We start from the raw sequence: 12,107 nt of genomic DNA, 5'->3' as shown, positions 1-12,107 counted from the left end.
CATACTTTGGACATATTGAAAGGAGGGTCCAGTCCTTAAAGAGGGACATTATGCTTGGAAGTGTGGAGGGACAGAAAAAGAAAGGAAGACCTTTCCTGAGATGAATTGATTCAGTGACTGGGGTAAGAAGGGTAGGTTTGTCGGAGACAGTAAAGTTGGCACGGGACAGAGCAGGTTGCAGGGCTATTGTACATAGGGTCGCTATGAGGCTCAAGCAACTTGACGGCACATTACAACAACAAGAAGAAGGAAGAAACTAGTGTGCAGGACTTAAAACTCACTTGAACCATGCTTCATTTATCCTAGAAGAACTACATAGTGCCAATCTACCACTTGCAACCACTCTGAACAGGAGTTCAAATTGGAGAATGATTATATCTAACCCATTGCGAATCATGGTCTAGCCAAGCTGACACATAATCTCAATCAGCACACAGTTAAATGTATAACTCAAAAACCTCCCTGCTTATTACTCCTACTCACGTTGTTGTTGTTGTTGTTATATACCATTGAGTCGGAACCAACTCATAGCTGACCCTCCAGTGGGTTTTCAGAGGCAGTTAATTTCCTCTGACGGGAGGAGATTGTTCATCCTTCTCCTGTGAATTCCTACACGTTAGTGACCTTCTGTGACGTTTCTAAAGTGGTGAATCTTAACAGGGAGAAACTGCCCATCTCTCTCTCTAGGAGCAAAAGATAAATTCAGTAACCAGAGACATCCAGCCTTTTGGTGAGCAGTGCAACCTGCCACAGGCTACATCACCAAGGTGCCTCCAGGAATGATCAAAATAGGAACATGATTTTCTGATAAGGAACTAAACTGGTTTAGGCTGTGCTACTAACCCAAAGGCAGAATCTCTTGGGCTGTCCAAACCTGGAAAATGCTCCTCAGGAGAAAGATGAACAGTCTCCTCCTGCCTCAATTTACAGCCTCCGAAATCTAGTCATTATGAGTCGGAACTGACTGATGAGCAGTGAGTTAATTTACTATTAATACTTTCGTTGTTGTTGTTGTTGTTGTTGTTATGTGCCTTTGAGTAACTTGTGGTTCGTAGCGACCCTATGTACAAAAGCCCTAAACCCTGCTCTGTCCTGTGCCAAACTCACTGTCTTCCACACACCCACCCCGATTACCCCAGTCACTGAATCAATCCACCTCATAGAGGGTCTGCCCCTCCCACGCTCTCCCTCCACCCTCCCAAGCATGATGTCCTTCTCCAATGACTGGTCCCTCCTTGCAACATGTCCAAAGTATGTCAAACAAAGCTTCAGATTCCTTGCCTCCAAGGAGCAGCCTGGCTTAACCCTCTCTAGGATGAACCTGTTCTTTTCTTAGGAGTCCATAGTACATTCAATACTCTTCTCCAACACCATAGCTCAAAGGCATCAATTCTCCTTCTATCATCCCTAGACATTGTCCAGCTCTCTAGAAATGAATTTTTAAGTGACTTTCTATGCAGAACAGATTATCAGGGAGGCTGGGCTCTATGAGGAGAAATGTGGGGTCAAGATTGGTGGAAGATCTATCAACAATCTGTGTTATGCAGCTGACACAACCCTGCTTGCTGAAACTGAGGAGGGCCTGAAGCATTTGCTGCAGAGGGTCAAGGACTGCAGCTTTCAATATGAATTGAGGCTCAATGTTAAGAAGACAAAGATTCTCACCACTGGACGAATTAGCAGCATCAGGATGGATGGTGAAGAGACTGAGATTGTTCACAGCTTTAATTTGCTTGGTTCCATGGTCAACATTCTTGGTACCAGTAGCTAGGAAATTGCAAGACGTATTACAATAGGAAAGTCTGCTGTTAGGGACCTCTCCAAAGTACTGAAGAGCAATGGTGTCTCTCTGGAGACTAAGGTGCATCTGATACAGGCCATGGTGGAGGATGTGGGATGAAGAACGAGATATGTGTGCCTCCTGGGGCAGGGATCTGGAGCTGCCTGATGAGAAATGGGCCCGACCTGACTTCTGAGCCTCCTTGAGGCTTTTACATGTCAAGACCTAGAGCTGAGGGCTGCTGATTGGTTGTAGACACTAAGCATCACTGATCCCATTCACATTCACTTATCCACCCATTAATTTAGTCATGTGTTTATTCCATCAAAGACTTACTGAATCTCTATTCTGTGGTAAGCAGTGTGCTTAACATTGCAGATGCAACAATGCTTTCAAGAAGCTCATAGTTTTATAATGGAGACAACTAACTAGATGGTTATCAATTTTTTTGTCTTTTTTTAAATTTTATTTTATTATTTTGTGGGGGTGTGTGTACCATCACATCAGATCTGACTGGTACAGGAGGAGATTGTTCCTCCTTCTCCAGCAGAGCATCTGGTGGATTTGAACTGTGGACTGCAGCCTACAATATGGATTGAGGCTCAATGTCAAGAAGACAAAGATTCTCACCAATGGACCAATTGGCAGCATCAGGATGGATGGTGAAGAGATTGAGATTGTACACAGCTTTAGTTTGCTTGGCTCCATAGTCAACAGTCTTGGCACCAGCAGCCAGGAAATTAAAAGGCGCATTGCCATGGGAAAGTCTGCTGTTAGGGACCTCTCCAAAGTACTGAAGAGCAATGGTGTCTCTTTGGAGACTAAGGTGCGTCTGATACAGGCCATGGTCTTCACAATCACCTCTTATGCATCAGAGAGTTGGACAATGACCAAGGAGGATAGAAGGAGAGTTGATGCCTTTGAGCTGTGGTGCTGGAGAAGCGTATTGAGGGTACCATGGACTGCTAGGAAAACAAACAGATTCATCCTGGAGAGGGTTAAACTGGGCGGCGGTTCCTTGGAGGCAAGGATTCTGAAGCTTCATCTGACATACTTCGAACATGTTGTAGGAGGGACCGGTCCTTGGAGAGGGACATCATGTTTGGGAGGGTGGAGGGACAGCGCAGGAGGGGCAGGCCCTCTATGAGGGGATTGATTCAGTGACTGAGGTAATCGGGAGGGGTGTATCAGAGACAGTGCGATTGGCACAGGACAGAGCAGAGCTTAGGGCTGTTTTACATAGGGTCGCTATGAGTTGCAAGCAACTCGATGGCACATAACAACAATTCATAACAAAAGTTTTGTGGACTGGTAGAGGTGGGTAAGGCGAGCTCTTATAAGACTCTTAATTCCAGAGAGTTCTTATCTGATTTGAGGCAAGCAAGAAGTTTTAGTGTGACACATTGACAGTGCAGTTTTAAAAGTGGCACCTATGATGTGCAAAGTAGAAGGGGATTTTATAACCAGTAGGAGTTTCCCAGGAACATCACACATATACAAGTGTATTCATGCACATGTATTCTCACAGCCCCACATACCCACACATACACTTTACACTCACCAGTGGCATGGAAGGTAGGACGGAGCTATAGTCAGATAAAGAACTCTCTCAGCCAAATCACTGTTCAGGCTTCCCAAAAATAAAAGCCAGATATGAAGTAGAAAGATGATTCTCCATCTATTTTTTTAACTAAAGTTGGGAAGTTAAAGAGCACAGCTGCGTCCAATAGTACCATGCTTATTGGGTAAAAATATCTCTTTGCAATTAGTCCTAAATCAATTTTTTTAATGAGTTCTCTTTTTTCCCTACTTAGTATTGGTAATTTAATAGCTCTGTGAAAAGCGAGCTATTGAACCAAGAAAAGTGAGTATTTTCCAATTTATTATATGGGAGACTTCTCAAATAATATCTTGATTCTTACAATTCATCATCTATCTTCATTCCCCAGTGCTGAAACAGGACACTTTAAAGTGACTTTCCAGCCACCGCAGGCTGCTCCTTGAATTTCATTGTCCATTTTAAAATATTTTCTCTTTTAAAATTTTTTTTATTTTAATTGAGATTTTAACAAAGGTTTATAAAGAACTTGGATTTCCATTCATCATTTGTTGCACATTTTCCTTCCCACCCACACCTCAGTTAGCTTTTCTCTTTGAAAAAAAAAAATCTTTCATTGTTGCACAATGCCCCCTCCCCTCCCCCAGTCTACTTTTCTATGCAGCTCTTATCCTGGACTGTTGTCATGCAAATAATACCTAATCATATATTCTTTTTAAACAGTTCTTTCATCTGTTTCAATGCAGTGTACATATTATTTATTCCTTCTTTTCTTAGTTTTCCCCCAACCCTCACCTCGGTCCTGTTTTATAACAGTGGCATTATGCAGTATTTGTCCTTTTGTGACTGAGGGGGCTCTCTTCTTGAAAATGGAACTTTTACAGAAAAAGTTCTAGTGGGAAGTTTGAATGAATCTCTCAGTGGTTCTCAGTATTCCCAAGAAGGCCATCCCAAAACCATCAGAATCAACCCGCTGACCTGTCTTTCCAGTTGTCATCATAAGATAGGTGGGCAGAGGGAAGCATGCAGGCCCTCATTGATGTCTCCTTCAGTCAAACCTGTCTTTGACCTATCAGCCCGTTTCCACCACATGTTGGTCTTTCTCACCACATTGCTCCCTTCCAGCTCCTTCCCATTAGCCACTAAGCACCTTCTAGACATCAGCATGCAGATGACAGCATTGACAAAACCTTCATTCATGCTTATGCAGAGACTAATCAAGAAGAAGAACAAGCAAACACATCTGACTAATGTGCTTGATGAATGCAGCGTGATGAATGTAATGCCGGGGCTTTGAGAAAAATGCGCAGGGAGACAAATCATTTCAGTCCTGTGCTTTTGAGTTAAAGAAGAGTGTTGAATATCCCCTAGACTACTAAAAGAACAAACAGATATGTCTTGGAGAGGTTACAACCAGAGTGCTTCTGGGAGGAAGGATGGTGAAATTTCATCTCACATACTTTGGGGAGGTTGTTGTTGTTGTTGTTGTTGTTGTTGTTGTGAGGTTCCATCAAGTTGGACTAATAGTGCTCCTATGAAGAAAAGATCTGAACCGTATTCTATCCTGTGTTATCTTCATCTTCCAAGAGCCCATTGTGGCAGTCACCACCCCAATCCACCTGGTTGAAGATCTTCCTCTCCTTCACCAACCCTCCACCCTTCCTTGCATTATGTCCTTCTCCAAGGATGTGAGGTGAAACCTCTCCATTCTTACCTCCAAAAAGCCTCTGGCTGCACCCTCTCCAAGACATATTTGTTCCTTTAGCTGTCCATGGGATGTTCAGTGCTCCTCTCCACCACCACAGCTCAAAGGCATCAATTCTTCTGCCATCCTTATTCAGATTGGGAGGACAAAACAAAGTATTATAATGGAATGTGCAAAGAGCTGGAATTGAAAAATAAAAAAAGGAGGAAGAACTCACTCTGCAATTCTCAAGCTGAGAAAATGGAAAAACAAGTTTAAGTCTCAAGTCACAGTATTGAAAGATGCTATGGGGAATATATTGAAGAACCCAGAAAGCATCAAAAGATGATGGAGGGAATACACAGAATCACTGTACCAGAAAGAACTGACTGACACTGAAAAATTTCAGAAAGTATCATATGAACAAGAACCAATAGTAATAAAAGAGAAAGTAGAAGCTACATTAAAGACATGGGAGAAAAAAAAAAGCCTCGGGAATTTATGGGCTATCAATTTACTTGTTTCAATTATCAGAGCCCTGGATGCACTCACCAGTCTAGGCCAGGAATTTGGGCATGCTGTTAGAAGTTATTTCCTGCAGAGGTATATCATCTCCTCTGGAAGAGGGATTGATACAGTGACTGCAGCAATGGGATTAAGTGTGTCAGAGATGATGAGGATGGCACACGGTAGGACAGGGTTCAGATCTATTGTTCATAGGGTCACTATGAGTTGTACACAACTTCGAAGCATCTACCAACAACAAATGCTTATATAAAACTTACTATGGGCCAGACAGAATGCTAGTCAGGACTTTGTAAGTAGCATTTATAAATTCTCACAAAAACAACAAAAATGTTCATGTCCAACAATAGCTTATCAGGGGTATGTGTCACTTCAGTGCTCCTACAAAAGAACAAAAATTACATTCATTTGAGAATGCAAATTGTTTATGTTTCCCCTAGTAGTAAGATACTGATAGATGCATACAGTGAAAAAATTATTAAGAATTAAGCAAATTTTAATACAAATAACACAGGGAAAACTTGACATTAAGCAACAGAAAAGAAGACTTTAAAAAAAATGTAACATCTAAAAAAAATAAATAAAATAAATCCTCACACAACCCATTGCAATGGGTACCATTATTATTCCTTTATATTGATGGACAATTAGGCACAGAACAGCTACTTAATGCCCAGGGGCAATAAGTGCAGTGCCAGGTTTTAAGCCCAAACATTGAAGATCCAGGGCACACATTCTACCACAGGACTGTACTGCCTCTCTAAAAGCTTTCTCCCAAAATCAATCAACTCAACCAGCAACTTTTCGGTTTGCAGCCAAGTATTTAACTGTTTACACCATGAAAGTATTCCAAATTAAAATACAAAACCCATTACTATTGATTAGATTCAGACTCATTGTGGCCCAGTTGGATAGAATTGAATTGCCAATGGGATTTCTACATCTGTAAGTTTTTACAGAAATAGATTGCCTCATTTTTCTCCTGTGGTGGCTCACAGGTTTGAACCACCAATCATTTGGCTAGCAGCCAAAATGTAACTAAAATTACCTGCCAATGAAATATACAGACTTAGGATGCTGCACAACACACTGAAGAAGTGGCATTTGGGGAAGGAAGTGGGTTGCAAGAGGAGGCTCTGTGTGGGGAAGGAGTGAAATGTGTTCTAGGAACTAAGCAAGGCCCCTGTTTGTGGCAGGAGCATGGAAAGGGAGAAGGAACAGCTTCAGCAGAGGCTGCAGGCTGCCAGAGGCCATATTATTCAACACCCCTTCTTCAGGCCCAGGGATGTTTTATGCCTGGATTTTCCATGAATAACAGACATCCATCACAGGGACTTGACAAGAGAATGACAGTATTAGCTTTATATCATCTAGTTATGGCTCCAGCTGCCAATGTGTAGAGTGGGCTGAAAGGGAGCAAGAGTGGAAGTGGAGAGACCCATGTGGAGGCAATGAGAATAGCCAGGAAGAAAAAGATGGTCTCTTGGGTTGGAAAGATAAAAAGTGGATTCAGGGACATTTAAGAGGTAGCATCAACAGGGAATTATGAGGGGAAGGAAGGTGAATGCGAAGATCCTAGCACTTGTAGTGTCAGAGAGCACTGGATGTAGTGAAATCCCATACAACAGTTTATAGGGTTCCTATACATTTGTAGGGCTTCATATCTTCTTTTGTGCTGACTCTGGTCCTCTAAGTGTCTTTTCCCTCCTTCTTACCCTGAAGAATCATTTCTCACAGATGCAGCTTAACTGTCACTTGCTCTTAACGCCTAACATCACCCAGGTACCACAGTAGGTACTTGTTCATACACTCCCTTATGTAGACTTCACAACCACCTTACAAAGAAGATACCATCATTCTACTCTACAGATTGAATATAGAGAAAGGATACAACCCTGATGCACACCTTGTCTGATTTTTAAGCCAGGCAGTGTTGTGTTCAGACGACTGTTTCTTTGTGTATGTATAAGTGGGTCTACGTACAAGTTTTGCATAAGCACAATTAAATGCTCCAGATTATAATTCTTCTCAATATTATCCATAATTTGTTGTGATTTTGTTATAATTTGGCATGAATTTTAATGTTGAGCAAATAATTCAAGAAACTGAACTTTATGAAGAAGAATGTGGCATGAGGCTTGGAAGAAGATTCAACAATAACTGTTAGGCAGACAACACAAATATACTTCCAGAAAGTGAAGAAGATTGAAGCACTTATTCAAGAAGATCACAGATCAATATGGATTATGCCTAACATCAAGAAAACAAAAATCCTTACCACTGAAACAATAGACAACATCATGATAGATAAAGGTAGAAGTTGTCAATGATTTCCTTTTACTTGAATCCACAATCAACATTAATTGTAACAACAGTCAAGAAATCAAGTACATGTTGCTACGGAAAAATCTGATGTTAAGGACTTTTCCAAAATGCTAAAGAACAAGGATGTCATTTTAAAGATTAACGTGGATCTGATTTATGCCATGGTTATTTTCAACTGTTTTCTATGCATCTGAAAGATGGAGAATGACTAGACATGACTGAAGAAAAATCAGTGCCTTTGAATTGTAGAGCTGGAGAAGAGTATTGTGTATACCATGCACTGCCAACAGAAAAAACAAAGCTTGGATGAAGTCTTGGACAAAGTGCAACCTCTGTGGTCCTTGCAGCAGACAAGGATAGTAAAACTTTGGGCATGTTGTAAGGTGGAGTCAGTCCTCAGAAAGACATTGTGCTGGGAAAAGCAAAAGAGAGAACTGCCCTCAATGAGGTGAACTGACACGGTGACTGTAACGATGGGTGAGGAGGGTGCAGGATGGGAAGGGTTTCGATTCACCGGGTTGCTAAGAGTAGAAGTCAGCTCAATGATACCTCATAACAATTTTACTGCTTGAAGAACTAAGAACCAGAAGAGTCCCAAAGCTTGTCTAGTCATCCGGTACTAAGTGAGAGCTACTCACACAGTCTTGGGGACCCCTTCTTCTCAGGCACTGAGACTACTCCTTGTGTAGATTGAAAAGTTCAGAACTTGAGGAACAGTGAGCAGTTCTGAAGCATATTCTGTGGAGCATTGTAGGGATGTGGACAACTGCTGGGACCAAAGCAGAAAAGCACCATGGAATACTCTTCTCTTTTAAGTTCCAGAATTCTCCCAGTGAAGAGCTTCCCAAACATCAAGCACCTCCTAGTATTTCAGAAGGCAGATTTTTCTGTGAATAGACAACTTACCTAGTATAACTAAGCACACACATGTCTCTCCACTTCAACTTGAAGTTGAAACCAGTTGCTTTCTCCCATATCATTCCTTGACATGGATTCTCTGCTCCAGCCAGCCCACTGGCCTTTGGCTTGCAATATTTCCTCTGTCTACACTCTCTCTTCTCTACTTTTTATCTGTCAGGTCTTACTCTGGAAAGCAGTCTCACCTATAACATCCTTTCCACATGTGCTCAGGCTGGCGGCAGGGTGACCACCTGTCCTGATTAGCCAGAGTCTAAGTGGTTCCTGTAATATGAGACTTTCAGTTTCAAACTTGGATAATTTTGTGCAATTCAGGACAGTTGATCATCTTACTTTGGGGTCTGAATTGCCTCTACTTACTGCAAATCTACCAAGTATTCAAGTTGTCTTGTACTATATGGTTCTTTCCTCTGTTTCTGCCTTGAAAATATATGTAACTCCTTGAGATAAGGTCCTGTGCCTTGTTCATCTCATATCCTCAATACCTGGGGCCCTGCCTGGCCCAGACCAGGTGGAATAAATACATGAAACAGAACAGACGCAGATACGGAATGAGTGTGCTTGAGGGCTCGTACCTCCCAGCAATCAGAGGCAAGGAAGCAAAGCAATCCGAGGGCAGTCTACTGAAGCAGCACAGCCAGAATGAATGAATGAATAAAATACACAATAATAATTGCATGGTGACAGAAAAACTGGACACTGGCACATAAAAGGCCCCCCTCAAAAAAAATCTTGTTATATTCATTGTTTGGTTTGGTTTTGTTTTTCATTTGCCAGCTGGAAATATGGGGTAGGGGGAGTTGTAAATTTAGTGGAAAACCATTACATATGTATTCTACTTGAAAAAGTCCTTGATAATCAAGAAGCAAAAACTAAACAATCACAGGAGAGCAAATAGCCATTGAAATACTATGATGTTCCCACTTGTCATTTTACTTCAAGAGTCTCACCGTGGGGGAAGTGGATAGTGTGCACTCCAAGATATGATTATCTTGCTGAGCTGAGTACGACCCTGGCACATAAAAACAAGCAGTCACAGACTCTATTATAATCATTGTGACTCTCCACTGAGTTTCCAAAGCTGTAAATCTTAACAAGACCATATTGCCTCATCTTTCCTCTACAGAGTGACTGATGAATTTGAACCACCAACCTCTCTGTTAGCAGCCCAACATATAATCCACTAAACCACCAGGGTTCCATGGAGTACATATTAGTATATATTGTTATTAGGTGCTTTTGACCTGAGTATGAAATAATAACAGATCTTAACCTTGTCCTATCCTACACCATCCTCATCATTTCTGACATATTCAAGCCCATTGCAGCAGTCACTGTGTCAATCTATCTGCTTGAAGATCTTCCTCTGTCTCTATTCCAAAGAACAGCCTCTCTTAAGAGCATGGCCAAAGTGTGTGAGATAAAGTTTTGTCATCTTTGCCTTCAAAGAGCACTCTGGTTACACTTTTTCCAAGAAATATCTGTTTGTTCTTTTGGCATTCCATGGGATGTCCAGTGCTCTTCTCAGCTCAAAGATATCAATTCTTCTTCTGTCATCCTTATTCATTGTCCAGTCCTCAGAGGCACAGCAAGTGGTTGAAAAGACCATGACTGAATCAGATACACCTTAGTCTTCAAAATGACATCATTGTTCCTTAGTAATTTGAAGAAGTACGTAAGCACACATTTCTATATATGCATATATATATAACCTGGTGGCAAGAAGCTGCACTGTAATCCCAAAGGCACATAGTCTGAGGCCACCAGCTGCTCTGCAGAAGAATGGACACTATCCTCCCTTGAGTTTAACAGCTTCTGAATGGGTTGTTTCCAACTCAAAGGTGCACAACAACATTATACACACACACACACATATGTTGTTGTAAAGTACTGTCAAGTTGCTTGCGACTCATAGCGGCCCTATGTACAACAGCCCTAAATCCTGCTGTATCCCTTGCCAAATTTATTGTCTCCGACATGCCTATCCCCATTACCCCAGTGATGGAATCAATCTGTCTCATTGAAAGTCTTCCTTTCCTGCACTGTCCCTCCACCATGCCAAGCATGACGTCCCTCTCCAAGGACTGGTCCCCCTTACAACATGCCCAAAGTATGTCAGACAAAGCTTCAGAATCCTTGTCTCCAAGGAGCAGCCTGACTTCATTCACCCTCTCCAGGACAAACTTGCTTGTTCTCCTAGCAGTCCATGGTATATTCAATACTCTTTCCCAGCCCACAGCTCAAAGGCATCAGTTCCCCTTCTATCATCCCTAGTCATTGTCCAGCTCTCTGATCCATATAGCAAGTATTGGCAAAGACCATGGCCTGTATCAGGCGCACCTTAATTTCCAGAGTGACATTGTTGTTTCTCAGTGCCTCAGAGAGGTCTCTGATAGTATATACAACATATGTACATATGTATATGTATGCACTCATATATACATATATACATATATGATAAAGAGCAAGAGAGAGAGAGAGAAAATGAGCACAAAGCCCCTGTCAGCCCAAAGGCAAACAGTTCAAATTGACTATCAGGAGAAAATGGACAATCTCCTCTTGTGTGATTAACAGCCTCTGAAAACCCTCTGGAGGGTCAGCTATGTCTTGGTTCCAACTTGACAGCAATGATTGATTTATTGATACTTCACAAATTATGAGATTTTTCAAGTGCAGTTCAGACTCTGAGTTCAGAACCCCTTTGCAGCTTTGGCAAATGCCCCAATTGTCTCAGCTGCCCAACTTAGTATCTAAGTGATCACAAGTAGATGCATCACAAAACCTCACAACTTCAAGTCTCCTCTTCTGTAAATGAAGCTTAGCATAATGGCTTATACTTCACAGGGCTGGTGTGAGGATTGAATGAGCATCATGCCTCGTGTAACTCTGAGTTGAGTGCAGGGCACATAGTAAGCACTTAAAAACCATCATCACTGTTGTGGTGCCATCAAATCCATTTCCATTCATGTGACAAAGGAGGACTTCCCCATTGGGTTTTCTAGGCTGGGACCTTTACACAAGCCCATTGTCAGGACTTTATCCAGCAGAGCCACTGGGTGGGTTCGAACTCCCTGCACTTAGTTAGAAGACAATTGCTTTTCCATTTGCATCACCAGGACTCCTTCAATAAGCATTCGCTATCACTTTTAGTAAAGAAACAGCATTGCTTTTACTTGGCATTTAAAACTTTTCAAAATGATAAAACGTGTGGCCAATCTAGTCATTCTGCCAGGTGGCCTAAGCAAAGACAGCTAGCTCCCTTAATAAATAGCTTCCAGATGATCTCCCCATTTAAAACTGCCAGCATTTCTATTCCT

This window comes from Elephantulus edwardii, unplaced genomic scaffold, assembly GCF_000299155.1.
Source record: "Elephantulus edwardii isolate Elephantulus edwardi_28Jun2011 unplaced genomic scaffold, EleEdw1.0 scaffold00145, whole genome shotgun sequence".
Lineage (NCBI taxonomy): Eukaryota > Metazoa > Chordata > Mammalia > Macroscelidea > Macroscelididae > Elephantulus > Elephantulus edwardii.
This window is presented reverse-complemented; position numbering follows the sequence as displayed.